A 12,650-nucleotide genomic window follows, 5' to 3' on the forward strand; every position below is an offset into this window, starting at 1 on the left:
TACTTAATAGACAATGTATACCCAATCTTACACCAACTTACTGCTCGCTGTCAGGCCTGGAGGTCCCTCCCCTTGTCACCAGTAGGTAGGGTTAATCTTTTTAAAATGACGTTCCTCCCCAAATTTTTATACGTATTCCGCAACACCCCAGTCCCTATCCCCAAATCCTTCTTTGATAAGCTGGACCAGGTTGTTAGCTCATTTGTATGGGGGGGATCTGCCCCTAGAGTAGCACGAACCACCCTTCAACTCCCGTTAGCGCTGGGAGGCCTAGCGCTCCCTTGTTTTAGAAAATACTATTGGGCTGCAGTAGTAGTTACTGTCCGTTGGTGGTTCTCCCAACCGAAATCTAACCCCTCACTTAACCTTGAGGCAGCAATAATGGGGTCATACTCAGCTCTAAGCAATCTGGTCTTTAGAGGGGTCAAAACACATAAGGATATGACAACCCCGATGCGAACGACAGTCGCAGTATGGGAACAGATGTCAAAAAAGATTGCAGGACCTAATACTATCTCTCCATACACACCGCTGTGGGGTAACCCTAAATTAAAACATCTCCAGACAGTTCCAGATCCAGCCCTATGGGCGGGATATGGAATTAAAACAATGCAGCAAGTATGGTCTGGGGATGGAGTTATCCCGTATGACACTCTTAAAAATAACTTCCAGCTCCCCTCCAAAATGTTCTTTCGCTATCTACAACTGCGACATGCAGTGCGGGCCCAATATCCAGGCGGCGTTGCTTTGCGGTCGCATGGGGTGGAGAAGCTTCTCATTTCTAAACACTTAGATCGAACTTTATCCTCCTTATACAATCAAATTCTCACTGAGGAGCAGACTGGAGAAATGGGACTGTACGAAAAATGGAAGAGGGACGTTCCAGACCTGGCGCCAGATGATTGGGAGGAAGGTCTGCAGCACTATATTCCCCTTATGATCTCGGCAAGGGATAGATTCATCCAGCTCAAATTTATTCATAGAGTATATTATACGCCACAGAGAATGGCTAGAATATACCCGACACAAACGGACCGATGCCCGAAATGTACGAGGGAGATGGGTACGTTTATCCATGTAGTCTGGGAATGCCCGCTTATACAAAAATTCTGGACAGAGGTGGTTGAAGTGATTAACACAGTAGGTAATCTAAATATACAAAGAAGTCCGATTATTCTACTCCTCGGGGTTTGTGACAATGTTATACCTAGTGTGCACAAAAGACTGTTTGTATTCTATGCCTCATTCTATGCCAGGAAAGCTATTCTCCTCAGGTGGAAACAACCCGACCCCCCCACGGTAACCCAATGGAAGGATATGATAAATTCCATTTTACCGCTTTATAAAATCACGTACATCAACCGTAAATGCCCCAAAAAGTTCTCCAAGATCTGGGGAGCCTGGACCAAACAGTAGCAAGGCTCAGTAGTGATCCGCCAAACATAGGCTGGTCGCCTTTTTGGTGCCCCCCCCTCCCTCCTTTGGCCTTTCCCCCCCCCGCCCCCCCTCCCCCCTAACCCCTTCCTTTCCCGTTCCCCTTCCCTTTTTCTCCTCTCCCCGCCCTCCCTCCTCCCCCCCCTTATCGGAAGACCTATTAGTATTTAATGAGGGAATAATATGACAAGTAGCTAACATAAAGATTGCCTGCAGATGTTTAAACTATTGTAGAGGTAAATATGGATAAATCTGTATAATTGACGATACACAAATCCTTCCCTCCAGTTAGGAGGACGCACAAAGCAATAATAGCAACGTAAGCTGTATAGTATGATTTCAGATTGTATGAGTAGGAAATATGCAATTATTTATATATGTATATTTGGAAATATGTAGCAACATTATGTTCTGTGTAAATATCTTTGTATGATGAATCATCTCCGGCTGGAGACAAATAAAAACTTTTCTGTTAAAAAAAAAAGAAATGTGAGCTCCGTTTGTGGAGATGTATTCCTCCCAGGCTCCGTATAGTGTGTCTGAAATCTTCACTATCTGCCAGGTACGAAGGCAAGCGCCAGGTAGGGGAGGGAGATGAAGGTTTAGCCTGAGTTATATGTACAGCAATAGGGCTGTGGTCTGATATTCTGGCATCATGTATGTCTGGGGCACATATGGATATTAGCTGGGGAGGCAAAAAAATAATCTATACGAGAAAAAGTGTCATGTGGGGCGAAACGCATTAAACGCCAAACGTCGACAAATTGCATGGAAGCGATGGATTGCGCTAGGAGAGTAGCGTTCAGTACAGGGGGGGTATAGGTATACGGTCTATGTGACGGGTGATACGTGTGATCTGCCATCGTGGACATAACAGAATTAAAGTCTCCACTCACTAGGTGTAGCTTCTCAGGGGCAGTTAGCACCCATTGTACCAGATCCTGAAAGAAGGAGGTGTCAGGCGAGTTAGGAGCATAAATGTTGGTGACAGCAACAGCTTTGTTGCCTAGGGTCAAATGTAGGGTTATTTTCTGGCCAATCGTATCAACTCTAACATCTCTGACAGTGTGACCTAAGTTTTTGTGTAATAGGATAGCAACTCCCACTTTTCGGCCTACTGCCGGAGAGCCATAGACAGAACCCACCCACATTTTTCGGAGGCGTGTTAAATCGTCTGCGCACAGGTGTGTCTCCTAGAGCAGAGCCATATCTGCCCGGAGATGCCGCAAGTGCCTAAGGATTGACATGCGTTTATTTGGAGAGCGAAGCCCCTTGACATTCTACGAAACAAACTTTAGATGACTCCCATCGGTAGATTGTGACATGGCTGGAAATAAACAACGTTTTGGGTTAGAGGCTTGCAATGGAGCCCCTCTGTAGTTAGAGTATCTACCATTTGAGAGTCACCAAAGCGCTGTAGATTTCCTGAGAACATAGGTACTAGATAGGCAAACATGAATTTCAAAACTTCTAAACAACAATAAAGAACAAACATTAACAAAGCGGATTTTCGGTTAAGGAAAAGCAAAGTGAACATAGTGGACTTCACTTTTTTCCACATGAGGTTCAACTACCTATCAAAGCCCCCGCCAGTCGCTAGCTCCTCACGTAGGGGTAGGGTGTAAGCTATGGGGGGTGGACGGAGGGAGGAAAAGAAGGGAAGGATGGGAAGGGGGGAGGGAGGGAAATGGGTAAAGGATAACAGGGAAGGGTAGTCAGAGGGGAGAGTGTCAGGGAAAGAGCAACTCACATTTAGACACTGTGATAGGCTCAGAAGAGTGAAGGCTCAGCTCATGGGTCTAAAGTATGCAGGTGCAATGACTGCGATTATTGCATGGGTCCCTAGAGTGAACTTCCAAACAGATAGCAGATAGCATGTGGCCTTATTGGCTACTGGGGTGGTAGGCTGTAGAGCACAATCAGAAAAAAAATAAAACGTTAAGCAACAGGCTGATATAAGTACTGCATCATAAAGTTCAGTCATAATGAGTTGAAAGAACAATAAAAGTACCTATAAAAAAAAGAGCAAAAAGAGAGATAAGGGGGGTAATATTACCCGTCTGTGCAAGCACAAGTGATGAAAGTGGGTTTCTGAAGTCCTTCAGCAATTCCCAAAGTGGTCCTCCTGGTTGGTGAAGTGGCTGCGTTTATATGGAGGTTTGGTTGGGCTGCGTTGATGTTTAGGTGGTGCATTTGAAGAAGACGGTGATGTTGATGGTGGGCCCTCTGCGGTGGTGCTGTGTTCCACCTCGGTGCTCCGGGTGATTAGGTAATTTTCCACCTCATCAGGTGTGCTGAAGGTAAGGTGTTCTCCTTCTTGCGTTTGGATGTGGAGGATAGCTGGATAGGCTAGAGGAGAAGCGGATTTGGTTGTTATGTAGAGTTGAGCAGATCTGCAAAAATGCTTTACGTTGTTTCATCACCTCCAAGGAATAATCAACGAAGATCAGCAATTTTGCGCCATCCACAGTTAATGAACCCGAGCGGCGAAATTTTTGCAGTATGGCACTCTTGTCAGCATAGTTTAAATATTTAACTATAACATGACGAGGTTTGGCGTGGGTTTCTGAGTATTGACCCATGCGGTGTGCACGCTCAATAGTGCAGGGTATGCGGAGGCCCAGTTGCTCTGGGATGGTTTTTGCACAGATATTTGTGAGCTGGGAAGCGAACATCGATTCTGGTAAACCGATTATGCGCAAATTGTTCCTTCTCAAGCGATCTTTTAGATCGTCGAGTTTATCCCATATGTCCCTGTTTGTGGCAGTGATGCGTGCAACCGCGGCAGATGACGTTGTGCATTCATCCTCAGGGGATGATATCCTCTCTTCCACATGAGTGATTCGCTGTGCCTGAGCTTGAATTTCTATGTGAAGCTGCTCCAGTCCTCTGTGAACTGCTGCATCCACAGTGGCTGCTAATGTGGGTCCCAACAGTGTCGCCACTGCTTGTGCGATGCCAGCAGGGGAGGCAGGATCTGTTCCTGCCATTTCTGGAGCCGAAGGAGGCTGTGGCTGCGTCTGCAGCAGCTCTGGTGTGCCTGAGGCAGCCACCATCTTGGCTGTGTCGACCGCTGTTTCTCCCGCGGGGGGTATCGTGCAGGATACCGCCCGAGCATATGATCGCTCTACAAAGCGATCCATAGGTGCCCACAGTGAAGCAGGGATAGAGGGGGGTCTCCCCAAAGCAGTGGCCGGGTCTGTATGCTGGGTATGTGAGGAGCGCTGCGGAAGCTGGAGCTATTCACCTCCTCCTCATGTGGTGCCGGAACCGGAAGTTCGAAAAAGCTTTTGATAGGGTGGACTGGGACTTCCTTAAAACAACACTCAGATACTTTGGCCTTGGCCCTAAAATGTTCTACCGTATTTCCTCTCTTTATTCCCACCCTATGGCCCAAATCCGAATCAACGATACTTTGAGCGACCCTTTCACGCTACACAATGGAACTAGACAAGGATGCCCTCTATCCCCCCTGTTGTTTGCTATCTCCCTTGAGCCTTTCTTAGCTCATATCAGACACAATAGTAGCATTCAAGAAATAAAAGTGGGCATGAAAACTCATAAATATGCAGCATATGCAGACGATATTCTATTCTTTATCCAACAACCGCATATTTCCCTACCGAATATTATGTCAGCCTTCCAAACTTACCAAACATTATCTAATTTCAAAATAAACATATCCAAATCAGAAATCCTAAATATTAATACTCCTAACTCTACTGCCATGCATTTAAAACCACAATTCCCCTTTCAATGGAAATCAAACACTCTAAAATACCTGGGTATCCATCTCACGCCTAATCTCCACTCCCTTTTCAGGTGTAACTACATTCCTCTACTCAACAAAATCAAGTCGGACTTGAGACAATGGTCATCCCTCCTACACTCTTGGTTGGATAAAGTAAATATCATTAAGATGAACATTCTTCCCCGAGTGCTCTTCATCTTTCAAATGTTGCCGCTGGGTGTGCCTGTAGGGTTCTTCTCCATCTTACAAACCATGGTATCCCACTTCATCTGGAGGGGCGGACATCCCAGAATCTCCCGAATGGTCCTTTTCCGTTCCAAGAGTATGGGAGGTCTAGCCCTCCCAGACTTTAAGGTGTACTGTCATGCCATTGCATTATCTAGGATAGCTGACTGGAAGTATGCTAGTAATACTAAACTATGGGTACAACTGGAACGAGATCTAAGCGACTCTGATCTGGCGATTGCACCATGGATCCCCCGTTTCAGATTCCTCTCACCCAATACTTCACCACTAACTGCCTCCACGCTTGCAGTCTGGGACTCTATGCATAAAAAATTCTCCTGAGACTATAACTCCCCACTACTACCAATCCTGAACCATGACTTCTTTTTAACTGGCCGCATGGACAGTGGCTTCAAATCATGGTCAATGGAAAACCCTCTTCTCCTTCATCATCTCATCCAATCAGACAGCCTCAGACCTCTCATCGAGATTCTGGAATCCAAACAGGTCACATTCATGGACAAATGGAGATACAAACAACTACAGCAATATGTCCGCTCCCTCCCTCATCCAATACGGAATATCCAGGAGCTAACGCCAATTGAATACATGTTCTTGCATGAGGATCCACCCCTCCATTGTATTTCACAATTCTATAAAGCTATCATACAAATACATCACCCTGCATACCCGGAGTTCCTCAACAAATGGGAAATCAGATTTGCATTCTCTTATCACTGATGACCAGAGAGACAAAATTCTACAGCTTGCTCATGTTTCTTCCACTTCCTCAAAAACAGCCAAAATGAACTACAAGCTGCTGACAAGATGGCACTATACCCCAGCTAAGTTACAGAGTATGTTCCCCTCCAATTCCCCGCTGTGTTGGAGGAATTGTGGGAACACAGCCTCTCACGCGCACATCTGGTGGTCGTGCCCGGTAATCCAACCTTTCTGGTCTAACATCATCCAACTTGTAAACCAAATAACGAACTCTTCTCTACCCATGGATCCATGAACTATACTTTTGCATAACACTATGGAAACAGTTGGCTCTTACAAGCGTTCCCTTACTCCACACCTACTGAATGCTGCTAAAGCGCTCATTCCAGCCATTTGGGATCAATCTGTTGCTCCTTCTCTGGAAAATTGGATAAAGGCAGTAGAAAATACCTGTCTTATGGAAGAACTCACCCTTACAGCCAGGGATAAACGTAATAGTCATACTGCTACCTGGGCCCAATGGATAGAATTTAAAAGTTCCACTGCCTACAAGAATATCATGTTTGTGTCTCATGGATCCGCACAAAAAACTCCCCCTTTCATAACCAAGTGATGCAGGGCCATGTAGAGGTAGCCATAGTCTACTGTATTGCTATATTATTATGCAGCCTGTGTTATGTTGTCTTATGTGGTACATAGCTTACCAGCATTTCTCCTTTCTCCTCCTCAACCCACTCTTCCCCCCTTACCTCCCCCTCTCTTATCTGTCACTCACCTCCCCCTTTTACCCAACCTTTTATTCCCCCCTCTCTTTCTATTACCACTCCCTAAAAATGTCTACTAATTGTCCAGCTACTATACTATATTGCAGGGGTCTTCAAACTACGGCCCTCCAGTTGTTCAGGAACTACAATTCCCATCATGCCTAGTCATGTCTGTGAATGTCAGAGTTTTACAATGCCTCATGGGATGTGTAGTTCCACAACAGCTGGAGGGCCATACTTTGAGGATCCCTGCTATATTGTTTGTATCTACTTATTTCATACCCTCCCAGACCCAGGTCGTTGCACAAAATTGTATGATGTATTTCATACGTTTTCTCATTCCTGTGTGTCCAAGGGCATTGTAATTGTTATGCTTGCATGCATACACTGTTGCTACATATTCTTGTATTATTCTTCTTTGTTTGACTAATAAACAAATATTAAACAAAAAAAAAAGATGCAAATGACAGGCATGATGCTGATCACCTCACCCTACATCACACCCTAGACTGCACACAATAAGAATGCAGTGGTGTTGTTTTACTAAAGGGAAATAGATTGTGCAGTTGTTCCAGAGCTTTGTAAATGAGGGGAAGCTCTGCTGGCTTCCATCATCCAATCTTATGCAAGCAAATTTGCTGTTTTTTTTTCCTTGTATGTGATTGGGTATTCTTTGCAAAGTGCAGCTTCACCTCATGTATTAAGCTCTGGAAAAGCTGCACTTTCAGAGTGTAACTGCACTTACAAAGTGCACAGTCTATTTGCCTTTGGTAACTCAATCCCAGTATGTTGCTATATGTGCTGCAACCCCTTTAAGGACAACAGCTAAAAAAAAATGAGGTGGCATTCATCTTATTTAATTTCTTGAGGATAATACCTGATCTAAGTCATGATTTTATGAAATGACACTATAAATTAAATTGCAAGCAAATAAATATCCGGAATCTTGCATGTTCAAATTTACTCAGCAGTACAGTATGAAAATAACATGATTTATCAAATGGCACATCTTTAAAGTACAACTCCAGAGATTTCCTTCTCTTCTATTGTAGAGAAACAATGTATGCTTTAAATGATAATTATCTAAGTGGATGTAATTCATTGTAAATCATAATCCTCACTGAGATTGAATGCTCATAGGGCAAAACACTTTAGAAACAACTTATAACTGATAAAATATTGCATGCTTCTTTAACATTGCATGTATTGTATGGCTCCCACATCTCTCAGTCTTCACTGGCAAATAGATAAATCCAGTTTAAGCTCTGTCTGGGATGAAAGCCAAAATGTATACTGATTATAATGAGCTGAACTCCCTGATCAAACGTCAGTCATTTTAGCTGGGGATTGAAACTAGCTGTAACTACAGAAGGTGGGTATTGTGTGCCTAGCCCTTCACAAATTGTGTAATATGCATATAATGTGTTTGTGTTTTGAAAATGCAGTGATGTAAATAAAGGGTGTGTGATGAAAACTCTATTCCCTCAACATACCTGCAAATCATTTTCAAAATTCATCTTAATTTGTTTTTAATCCAAAATAGTTTTTATTATTGAAATGGACATATAGTAACAACAGCAACAGTGATAAAAACATGTACCTACGTTGCACATATTCAGTCAAAGGAATAGAAAAGTCAAGGTCTCCGCAATATAACATACACAAAGGAATGTATTGCATAGACAATTGGTAAGTTATACAATTGCCAAAGACAAATTAAGTCAGACATCTAATCATAGACTATTTGCAGGAATAAGTATAAAATATTATAGCAAATCCCATAAAAAAAGTGTAGTATAAATCGCAATAATGTTTTGAGGATTGCTCTCCTTGCAGCCATGTAGCATGTAGATAGCCATGCTTTGTGGTTTTGTGGTTTTGTATGATCTTGGCCTGTGACCTAGGCATGTCTTGGTTAGGAGCTTCTAGGCATCCAAATAGGAGGGGGTAAATGATCTTGTGTGAAAAGCTCAACTTGGTTCCAAAAGTGTGAGTTGAGAGGGCAAGACCAAAGCCTGTGCAACAGGAAAGGTTTGCGGACGTTACATAAAGGGCAGTTAGAGTCATCTAGGTGGAAGTTAGGTGAGGAATGTATGCCCGGTGAATGATTTTGTATTCTTGTTCAGGCCAAAACTCGTTCATTACAAAAGCACACGTGGTATTGTAGCTTGCCAAGATGAGGGTTAGTGCCTTTGGAAATTGCAAATCCTTGTTCCAGGAGATGGAAGTGGTGGAGTGGACTGGTTTTGTAAAGAGTGAATTCAGAGGTTTATAGAGATCAGCTATTTTATGATGATGCCGATCCAGGAAGGTGTCCAGGAGGGAAGTTTTTAAGCGTAAGTCTCTAGGAGGGCATATACTGGCCACAAAGCTTGTTGCTTGGTGGATGTATAGTGGTGGGTGGGTATCTTGAACAGATGTAGAATTTGTGAAGAAGGGAGGGGTTTCCCTAAGGAGGCATAAAATAGTTGAGCAAAACTGGAAAGGCCATGTGAGGCCCATGTGGAGAACACTGCGTGTCGGTGCGTCTGAGGAAACAGAGAATGACCGCAAATAAGAAGATGGCAAGACATAAGGGGGGAAATTAACAGTTTCTTTCCAATCTCTCTCCAGGCCACTACTGTGTCCCAGGTAAGGAGGTTGTGATTCAGTGGAGAGGGGATCGATCTGGTTCCACAGTGCAGAAACGTGGATAAACCACAGGAACCTGTCAGAAACGTGGGTAAACCACAGGAACCTGTCATCTGAGACTCCAGCTCCTAATTGGAATATCTGGAGGCTTGTTTTATCCAGTCTAACCCCACTCTCAAAAGACAGGATAAATTGTAAAGCCGTATGTTGAGAAGTGTATAAGGGTAGGGGGTAGATGTGAAGTAATTATAATCCTACGCAGGTACCATCCCAAATGTAGATAAAGTAAAAAAACAATGGTAGAGTGGGGTGGGACTTTAGGTGTACCTTGTAGGGCTTAATAAACACATATACTAAGACGTAAAAATATAATTAACTTTATTTTCCGTATAACAAAGGTTAAAAAACACATTGCATTTATACAGTAACAGGTTATAATCACAATTACTGTTATTTGGTCCAGAATGTGCTGGTCCTGACTGAATAGCGCAAAACAGATGGCCTACGCGTTTCTTGGGAAATCACTTGCTTTGTCAGGGCCTTGAAATAGGTGCAAATAAATCAGTTGTTACTAGGGATGAGCAGAACATGCGAACAGGCAAAAAATTTGTTTGAATACGCGAACACATTTAAAGTCTATGGGACACGAATGTGAAAAATCAAAAGTGCTAATTTTAAAGGCTTATATGCAAGTTATTGCCATAAAAAGTGTTTGGGGACCCGGGTCCTGCCCCAGGGGCAATGTATCAATGCAAAAAAAGTTTTAAAAATGGCTGTTTTTTCGGGAGCAGTGATTTTAATAATGCTTAACCAATTCAGCCCTGTAAGAATTTACACCCTTCCTGACCAGAGCGCTTTTTGTGACTTAGAACTGCGTCACTTTAGCTGACAATTGCGCAGTCGTGCGACGTTGCACCTAAACAAAATTGACATCCTATTTTTCCCACAAATAGAGATTCCTTTCGGTCGTATTTGATCTCCTCTGCGTTTTTTTTATAGCTACGATGGCTCGCGCAGGGGAGCCAACCTGCCACAGTATAACTTTGGTGGTTGGTCGGGAAGCGGTTAAAGTGAAACAATAGAAATTAAATATTCCTTTAAATATCATGCCTGGGGGGTGTCCATTGTATGCCTGTAAAGTAGCACATCTTTCACATGTTTATAACAGTGCCACAGCAAAATGACATTTCTAAAGGGAAAAAATGCCATTTAAAACTACTTGCGGTTGTAATGAATTGTCGGATGCTGGCAATATGGATACAAATACCATTTTTTTTTTATATGGCATGGGGGTCCCTCAGGCCCCCAGGCACTATATACTCTGAACAGCAGTATATATACTATATGTCTGCCCTATATACTCTGCAGAAAATTTGGCCTTAGGTGTTGGTGGTACAAGAACACACGATCAGATTTTCCAACAACAAAACCGCAGATTTTTTTCTGAAGAATTGGCCTAAAATTCCGAACATGAGAACGCGGTGACGTATAACACGTACCTTGGGACTATAAAAAGGAAGTTCAATAGTCAGTGTGCCACCCTTTGGGCTCCTTCTGCTAATCTCATGTTTATCTTGTGTTAGTAGAAGTTTGGTGAGAGACGATTTACGCTTTTCAGCCTTGTGCTTTTCAGTTCATTTCTGCTTTTCAGTTTGTGCCTGTGGGTTCGTATCTGTTCTTCAGTGCGTTATGTCAGTTTGTTCCTGTCTTTCAGTGCATTCTATTTATAGTTCGCTTCTGTTTTTCAGTGCGTTCTTCTCCGCTCCTTTCTGAATTTCAGCTCGTTCTTCTCAGGTCCTTTCTGATTTTCAGTGTGTTCTGTTAGTTCATTCTGACCAGCTAACTGTTTTCTAGCCATGTTGTGGTTAAGTCCTTTGTTGGAGAGCTTGTGCCGTTATTGAGCTTGGTGTTGGAGTTCTTGCTTTGACCCAAGTCCAGTCCATGAACAGGGCTAGGAGGAGTTCATGGACCAAGAATTGGTTGCTCCAGCATGACCAATTCTCTCACATGCCTTTGCTGAGGGAGATCCAGGAGAATAATCCTGATGATTTCAGTAATTATCTCCGGATGACGGACCCCGTTTTTCACCGTCTGTTGACTTTGCTGTCCCTTTATATTATGAAGCAGGACATCTGCATGTGGCAAGCCATTACTCCCGAGCAGAGGCTCGTCGCCACCTTGCGGTACTTGGCGATGGGGAGAAGTCTACAGGATATTAAGTTCATGACTGGGATCTCCCCCCAGGCTCTGGGAATCATTATTCCAGGGACCTGTTCTGCCATAATCCAAGTCCTGCAGAAGGACTATATTAAGGTAAGTTTTATCCTTTAACATCACATTCTATGTACTTAATGATTGCTATAGTATTGTATTAATTTCATCATTCCATAATTACCATGATTGTAATATGCTGTGAATGTCCTCTTTGTCCTCATGCATGCAGTAAGCTTTTAATGCTCTTTTTTGTCCTTCATGCATATTTGCCTTCACTAACCTCCCTTGCATGCTTTCCTGGGCCCATACACACCTAGCCTAGTTACTTAACAATGTATTTGGTCAGCTCCATTGTAGTGCTTACCATAAACACCCCCTAAAATGTGTCCAAATGTTATTTCCTGATGCATCATGGCAGCACACACACTGGGTTGTGACTCCACCTCCACAACCTGATAGAACTGATTAGCTATAAGTTTTGAAAAAGGAGCCCCCCGCTGCATTCTCCTTTTTTTCCTCACCTGTTAGGACTGACCAGGATAAAGCAAGGACTTCTTACCACTTTACCCCAACTAGGTTTAGCCTCTCCTAGTTGGAAGCCCTGACTGTACAGTCTCTAAATCATCTCCTGTTGCTGCCACAGCTTACTGACTACCTGCTAACCCGGTAATACTTATCTTCCTTCTCATGGCTGTTTTTTACATAGATGCTAATGCATGCTAAATATACTGTACTGAGTTTCACGGGGTTAACCCCTTCCATTCACAGATACACTCTATCTTTTGCTCATGGAGGCCGCTGCCCCAGCAGACCATCCACAGCCAGTAAGGTAAGAGGCATCATGTTTGGTAAGTAGAGAAGAGGAGTAAAAGAGAGCCATGCCACTAATATCACTTTATCCTGATAGC

The sequence above is a fragment of the Aquarana catesbeiana genome, linkage group LG09, assembly GCF_042186555.1.
Source record: "Aquarana catesbeiana isolate 2022-GZ linkage group LG09, ASM4218655v1, whole genome shotgun sequence".
Classification (NCBI taxonomy): Eukaryota; Metazoa; Chordata; class Amphibia; order Anura; family Ranidae; genus Aquarana; species Aquarana catesbeiana.